This window comes from Salvelinus namaycush, unplaced genomic scaffold, assembly GCF_016432855.1.
Source record: "Salvelinus namaycush isolate Seneca unplaced genomic scaffold, SaNama_1.0 Scaffold709, whole genome shotgun sequence".
NCBI lineage: Eukaryota > Metazoa > Chordata > Actinopteri > Salmoniformes > Salmonidae > Salvelinus > Salvelinus namaycush.
The window spans coordinates 78,137-86,685 of NW_024061430.1; the positions used below are offsets into that span (position 1 = coordinate 78,137).

Consider the following 8,549-nt stretch of genomic DNA (forward strand, 5'->3'; position numbering starts at 1 on the left):
GTATATCTGCTGTGCTTTCTGGAATAAGAGCAAGCATATATCGTGATAGAAATGGCAATAGAGGATAAAATGAGTTTCGTTCTCTATTTCTTCGAGGTCACAATAGTTACGTAGTCTTTCCTCTTCCATTTCACCACAGTGAGTTATTTGTGTCTGATTTCCTCACAGACTATCCCTTACTTAGAAGAGGAGGGCTCATCTTTGCTGCTGTGTTCTTCTGCCTGGGTATCGCTATCATCTTCAGTGAGTAGTATCCTCCAGGCCAAAGACGTGTCAGGAACAAGCCTAGAACATGCCTATACCAATGGGTACCCATTCTGCCTCAGATACATGCCTAACATGTAAGGAAAATGTTAAAATGTGTAATTTCCTCTAATAAGGATACAATGGAACTGTAAAGAAGCCTTTGTGAAGTAGCTGTTGAATTATGTATTAAGTGATTCACAAGCATTTGGGAGACTGTTGGTTTAGTGAACAATCTAAGTGGAAAGTGCTGTCGTTCTGCATTTAAAATGACATTTCTGAAGGGGAGATGGAGAAATATTAAAGCTGTTCAGTGGGCCGGTTATGATGTGTAAGCTTGGTCTGTTTTCACTGTGAGTGTCTGACTGTGTTCCTCTGTGTTGACACAGGTAAGAAGCTCAGCTGTTGGAAGGGTCATGCAAAGTAAGAAAATAAAAATGGTTGAACTCATCAGTGCTAAAACAGGAAACATTCAATTAAACATTGAACATGAAAAAAAAACACCTCCCGTACAAGTGTTTCACACATACAGTATAAACATACACACATTGTCTTACACTCGGTCCGTGGTTCGATGGTTTGTCTTGTTTTTGTCTTGTTTACAGGCCTGTGAACACCTCTGAACCTTGAAACAAGGTAATGTAATGGTGTATTGACTGAGACAATCAGACCAACATAGCCTATATAATAGGCTTTAAAGTTTAGACACATTATACCCTGACTGGTCATGTGAGCTATTATCAATGTCTAAATGTGTTCTTTTATTTTTTGTTCCAGACATTCACCAGAGACAGCCATGATTGGACCCAGGGACATCCCTATGACATCAATACCTTGGCAAGATGAGGGATCACTATATATTTGTATTTTACTAATGGAGGAACAATATGAAGAGTGATGTGTGGTGACTGTCACATTACAATAATATAAAATTAGCGTTAATAAAACATTTTTTGCCATTGTTTTTTTCTTTGGTGATGCTGAGGATTGAGGCAAGGTCAATCCAAGTGATCTAGGCCTACTCCAGAATGGTATTTAGCCCTCTGGACACATAATACTGGTCCTCCATTCAGCATATGGTTTATTTATCCATTTCAACCAGAGCAATGGATATTGGTGGACAAACAACAATTATGGTCCAGGTGCAATAGAGATTTCAAACACAGGGTGGCAGCAATAATGCATTAATTCAAACGGATTGTCTCAAAGAGGCTCTCTCAGGTACCAAGGCTAGGCACTGACGCCAAATAGAAACTCCAAGCTGGTCAATGCCAGTCCCAAGAAGCAAGTTATGCGTATTCCAAATTGTTATAAAACATTCTAAATTTAAATTAGTCACATGGATGGTCTGTGTCAGGATCTGTTGCAATGAGTTGGTAAAATTGCAAATCACAACAAACAAATCTAAATTGAAAACATTCAAATAACTCTCCCCTCCCCCACTCCTTTCACAAGAAGGCTAGAGACTCGACCTGAGACAGGTAGACACAGTGGCATTTAAATCATTTTGACATTTTCTTTAAAAAGCAACCAATTTTGGCCACATCTCAACCACTGACTAGCCTAGCTGTATTGATATTGGCTATCCCACTTCAACCCCTAGAGGGGTTCCATTTGAATGCATTGGGAAGAAGACTATTTGCCTATTCTGTTGAGCAACATTTGGCCTAGTAACAGCTATACTGTTGAGCAACATTTGGCCTAGTAACAGCTATTCTGTTAAGCAACATTTGGCCTAGTAACTGCTATTCTGTTAAGCAACATTTGGCCTAGTAACTGCTATACTGTTGAGCAACATTTGGCCTAGTAACTGCTATACTGTTGAGCAACATTTGGCCTAGTAACTGCTATACTGTTGAGCAACATTTGGCCTAGTAACTGCTATACTGTTGAGCAACATTTGGCCTAGTAACTGCTATACTGTTGAGCAACATTTGGCCTAGTAACTGCTATACTGTTGAGCAACATTTGGCCTAGTAACTGCTATTCTGTTGAGCAACATTTGGCCTAGTAACTGCTATACTGTTGAGCAACATTTGGCCTAGTAACTAACAGCTATTCTGTTGAGCAACATTTGGCCTAGTAACTGCTATACTGTTGAGCAACATTTGGCCTAGTAACTGCTATACTGTTGAGCAACATTTGGCCTAGTAACTGCTATACTGTTGAGCAACATTTGGCCTAGTAACTGCTATTCTGTTGAGCAACATTTGGCCTAGTAACTGCTATACTGTTGAGCAACATTTGGCCTAGTAACTAACAGCTATTCTGTTGAGCAACATTTGGCCTAGTAACTGCTATACTGTTGAGCAACATTTGGCCTAGTAACTGCTATACTGTTGAGCAACATTTGGCCTAGTAACTGCTATTCTGTTGAGCAACATTTGGCCTAGTAACTGCTATACTGTTGAGCAACATTTGGCCTAGTAACTAACAGCTATTCTGTTGAGCAACATTTGGCCTAGTAACTGCTATACTGTTGAGCAACATTTGGCCTAGTAACTGCTATTTTGTTAAGCAACATTTGGCCTAGTAACTAACAGCTATTCTGTTGAGCAACATTTGGCCTAGTAACTAACAGCTATTATGTTGAGCAACATTTAGCCTAGTAACAGCTTGTCTAATTTCAGGGATTTATATATAAGGTCACCATTTCATATAAAGCAAATTTTGTTTAGGAAGAAATGTAACTGAAGTCCGGTTAAGTGAGTTATTGGGAAAACATTTTTTGTTTTAACTTTAGGTCTATAGAGTGTATTATATCCATACTAACCTGAAGTAGCAGACATAAAAGAAAAGCCTGAAATGAGATACCTTACATGCTGGTCATGAGGAGAACAGAAAAAAACTATCGGGGAGATTCTCTTCTGCACTGTTCAACCAATCCAGTAAATGTGGAGGAGTTAAGAGGGCGTGTCGCCTTGTTAACTCTGAGGTATATGTTAACGTCCAAAACCAGAAGACCTGTCACAGGCTCTCTTCCCATTTCCCCTGAAAACCGGAATATCCTGTTGTTGGGAAAATCCTGTTGTTGAGAACTCGGCAGAGGCTATGCCCATACTGATTCATTGATGATGTTGCTGTATAGTGTAGGCCTTGCTAAACCTTGTTCACCAGACACTTCCGCACACACGAGATTAGGCCTACTGTATGTGACGGTGTGGCAGTTTGTGGAGCAGAGGTAGAGGACACTAGACATAGATAGGAGAATCTGGTTAGATGAGGTGGGATAAAGTTGAATGATTAATCTCCCTGCCAGATGTTAGTAGAGTGTAGCTTCGGGTCTGTTGTTATTGTCAGGTATAGGATGAGGTGAAGATTATATAGAGACAGATGTACAGTTGAAGTCGGAAGTTTACATACACCTTAGCCAAATACATTTAAACTCTGTTTATCACAATTCCTGACATTTAATCAGAGTACAATTTCCCTGTCTTAGGTCAGTTAGGATCACCACTTTATTTTAAGAATGTGAAATGTCAGAATAATAGTAGAGAGAATTATTTATTTCAGCTTTTATTTCTTTCATCACATTCCCAGTGGGTCAGAAGTTTACATACACTCAATTAGTATTTGTTAGAATTGCCTTTAAATTCTTTAACTTGGGTCAAACGTTTCAGGTAGCCTTCCACAAGCTTCCCACAATAAGTTGGGTGAATTTTGGCTCATTCCTCCTGACAGAGCTGGTGTAACTGAGTCAGGTTTGTGGGCCTCCTTGCTCGCACACGCTTTTTCAGTTCTGCCAACAAATGTTCTATAGGATTTTTGTGATGGCTACTCCAATACCTTGACTTTGTTGTCCTTATGCCATTTTGCCACAACTTTGGAAGTATGCTTGGGGTCATTGTCCATTTGGAAGACCCATTTGCGACCAAGCTTTAACTTCCTGACTGATGTCTTGAGATGTTGCTTCAATATATCCACATAATTTTCCTCCCTCATGATGACATCTATTTTGTGAAGTGCACCAGTCCCTCTTGCAGCAAAGCACCCCCACAACATGATGCTGCCACCCCCGTGCTTCACGTTTGGGATGGTGTTCTTCGGCTTGCAAGCGTCCCCCTTTTTCCTCCAAACATAACAATGGTCATTATGGCCAAACAGTTCTATTTTTGTTTCATCAGACCAGAGGACATTTCTCCAAAAGTACAATCTTTGTCCCCATGTGCAGTTGCAAACCGTAGTCTGACTTTTTTATGCCGGTTTTGGAGCAGTGGCTTCTTCCTTGCTAAGCGGCCTTTCAGGTTATGTCGATATTGGACTAGTTTTACTGTGGATATAGATACTTTTGTACCTGTTTCCTCCAGCATCTTCACAAGATCCTTTGCTGTTGTTCTGGGATTGATTTGCACTTTTCGCACCAAAGTACGTTCATCTCTAGGAGACAGAACACGTCTCCTTCCTGAGCGGTATGACGGCTGCGTAGTCCCATGGTGTTTATACTTGCGTACTATTGTTTGTACAGATGGACGTGGTACCTTCATGTGTTTGGAAATTGCTCTCAAGGATGAACCAGACTTGTGGAGATCTACAAATTTTTTCCTGAGGTCTAGGCTGATTTCTTTTGATTTGATTTTCCCATGATGTCAAGCAAAGAGGCACTGAGCTTGAAGGTAGGCCTTGAAATACATCCACAGGTACACCTCAAATTGACTCAAATTATGTCAATTAGCCTATCAGAAGCTTCTAAAGCCATTACATCATTTTCTGGAATTTTCCAAGCTGTTTAAAGGCACAGTCAACTTCTGACCAACTGGAATTGTGATACAGTGAATTATAACTGAAATAATATGTCTGTAAACAATTGTTGGAAAAATGACTTGTGTCATGCACAAAGTAGATGTCCTAACCGACTTGCCAAAACTATAGTTTGTTCACAACAAATTTGTGGAGTGGTTGAAAAACAAGTTTAAATGACTCCAACCTAAGTGTATGTAAACTTCCGACTTCAACTGTAGGTGTGGAAAAAGCAGGCCACAGCAACGATGGCCGCTCCCAGTGCAGACAGGCTTATGGGACAGGCTGACAAAGCATATTCATCAGTGAGACTGCTCTGTGCTCGGCTAATTATTCTTGAGTAAATAAGTCATCATGGAGCTGATAAAACACACACTCTCTCTCTCTCCCTCTGTGAGAAATATACTCTGAAAGGCACAGTCAGTCACACACACACACATTTTGTAACACTTTTATTACATGTCAGATCACACACACACACACACACTCTCATTTTCACACACAGACACAGCTCCAGTTGTAGGCATGCACCTTACTGAAAACTACTGCACCTCCTCTGCACCTGTATTCATTTCAACAGAGAACATAACATGAGGTTTCCAGTCCAACCCTGAGTGGGGGTCATTGGCCACTGAGCCTACTTAGACAGGAGTGTCCTTCATTGGTCATCTGTGATTATGAGCATATTGGTCCTACAATGGCAAGAGTTCAGTGTAATCAATCATTTGGATACATTTTTTTTAACCTTTATTTAACTAAGCAAAGTTAGTTAAGAACTGTCTAACATGGACGATGCTGGGCCAATTGTGTGCCACCCTATGGGACCACCCAATCACGGCTGGTTGTGATACAGCCTGGAATCTAACCAGAGTGTCTGTAGTGACACCTCTAGCATTGAGATGCAGTGCCTTAGACCGGTGCCACTCGGGAGCCCATATATAAGCAAGTCCATATATGGGGTCGGGGTGATATGGTGAAAAACAAAAAACAAAATAATAAAAATGTAGGCTATTGGTCTGTGTGTAAACGTTCCGCTGGCTCACCCAAACAGAGGACAGCAAACCCTGATCTGAAGAGGGATCTTTCAAGTCTCTCCATCTCTCTCTTGCTCTCTATCTCTCTCTTCCTCTCTCACACACACGCTCTCTCTCTCTGTTTATGTGTGTGTGTGTGTGTGTGTGTGTGTGTGTGTGTGTGTGTGTGTGTGTGTGTGTGTGTGTGTGTGTGTGTGTGTGTGTGTGTGTGTGTGAGCGCGCTGGAGAAAGAGCCTTACACATGCATGCATTTGTGCGCGTACTCCGTTGTCGGGGAGAGGAAAGAGAAGAAAGAAGTGCTTTCAATAATCACTAATGCGACTCATTAGTCATATATCCAGCAATATATCCAGCAATATATCCAGCAATCCCTCAGCGACTGAGTGAATCCACAAATAAACACACAAGTAATATTGTTGATTATAGGGATTTGGTCTCCAATGGTATCTGGAGAAGATCCATCCATAGCCAGAGAAACAGGTAGTTTAGTCCGTGTGGCACACAGGTGGGCGCGCTCACCTGCGTGTCAGAGTCTGACAGCAGACATCCACCTGTCGTCGTCAAACCGGTGCACCCTCCCTCCTTTCCATTGATAAATTACCGAATGTCCACTCCTCAACTCAACTCAACCCTCGGCCGGCTCAGCGGTTCAATTTGACGCGTAACCATCGTTCCGCGGTGTCTCATGAGAGTACGGAGGGAGGCTTCGCGTGTATGATAGTCACATCGAGGGGAGGGGACGTGGGCGGGTCTCACAGGCGCTTCTCATTTCCCCGCGATGGTTATCTGGGCAGCAGGGCTGGAGAGACCGCCGGGGAGCATAGTCGCCAGTCCAGCACGGAGACTCGCCTGGCCAAAGACTGCGCCGCACACTCGCCAGGATTGCCAAACATTCCTGAAAAATATACCTGCTATTTATGGCATGTGGCTTGTAACTTTACTCCTGCTGTACTCTCTCCAGGAAGGTAAGAAACACTGTTTTTATTTATTATCTTTTTAAATTAAATCCAGTGAGTGTCTCACTTATTCTATCCTGATTAAAATCCGTACTGCAATATGTACCAATAATTGTAAAGAAACAACAGGAAAAAATAACTGAATTGATGTAGCCTATCAATGGAATCCATGAAATTAGGAGAGATCGGATTTGAAAAGGGTGTAAATGACTTTGTCTCCAAAATCCATATTATTGTAACGGTGCAGGTAGAGGTGTTTTAGGTGTGAAGTAGCCTACATTTTTTGTTGATTGCTGTGTGGCGGTGTGCACGGGTCCATGATGCCGCAGATGGTGCTGATAGCACGGTTTGTTTTCGCATTATACCAGCGAGAGTTATGAATATGTAAAATGGCTGGATAGGAAGAACGAACGAGGTGGGAGAGAGAGAGAAATTAAGAAAAGGCTTGAAATGCCTGATTTGTCGACTTTTTGAGCGGTCAAAACTTGAATGTGCACTGGCACATGCAGTGCGAAGTACGAAGTAATCTATGCTTATCATTTATTTCATTGTTAATCTTTTTTTAAATATAATTTGCTGTGATTATTTGACTTATTGTTGTCGTTTTGTGGGTCTGTCTGTGAATGTGTTTTTGCGCTTGGCTATGGACACAGCCGTAATGTTCTGGAGGGGTGCTGTGGGGATTTTTGGGAGGTGATTTGGATGAGATTTTTGGCAAGAGTCCCTGTCTGGCGATGAGTAGGCTAGTTGCCATGTTGAAAAATGAAGTAACAAATGAAGAGCTTCTTCCACATAAATGATGCTCCCAAATTAATTACCACATAATGAAAATACAATTACACTTTTCAAAATGTCCTCTTTTATTTTGTGGACATTATGAGTCAAATCTTGGTTAGGCCTATATGATTTATCTTATAAAGTGTTTTCTGTTTTGAAGGGGAAAATCCTTGTTCAACATGGCTGAAAATCCCCGACCCTATTACCATTGCTGATCTCCCTTGCTATTACAGTGTATTATAATCATTCTGAACAAATCTGCGTTGAAAATAACACAGAAACTAAACAGCATCTCTGTCCTTTGTTGAGCCTGCCTGTTTTAAGTTATGTATGTATGTTTATGAGTTATGATTTCATAAATTAGCCTGGAGGATGATCAGATAGGTTTTCTCTTATGACGCCATATGTAGGCCTAACAGACATTTGTCAATACTGGAAGGGCAAACTCATATAGCCTAGATACATACTTACATTGGCGCTTACTTCTATTTAGGCTGTTTCGTGTTAATAATTGTTTAATGACATATCAGCCTATAATTTTGGAGAAATAAGTTCTGTGCATATGAGCGTTGAAATTTCGTCTTTTCATAAATGGGTCTATTTACATTGAAGCATTTGGATGTCTCTCTGAATGCATAGCAATTAAAATGAAAAAAATATGGTGTAGGCACAAATTATCTCAGACCAGCATCCAATAGTCTTTTAAAGCTATTTAATTCGATCTAATTTATTAGACCAAAGAAGGCCCCAGATGCGTGGGTGGATGTAGACAAGCCCAGGCGTGTTTCCCTCTAATAGCCCA

General features: G+C 41.1%; 1 long non-coding RNA gene across 1 annotated transcript; it reads left to right on the forward strand.

Annotated features, from left to right (window-relative positions):
• Positions 1 to 257: 257 nt before the first annotated feature.
• On the forward strand, positions 258 to 1,177 carry LOC120042532. Its single transcript, XR_005476123.1, has 4 exons — positions 258 to 341; positions 633 to 666; positions 849 to 879; positions 1,021 to 1,177. It is a non-coding gene; the product is annotated as an uncharacterized LOC120042532 (long non-coding RNA).
• Positions 1,178 to 8,549: the final 7,372 nt, after the last annotated feature.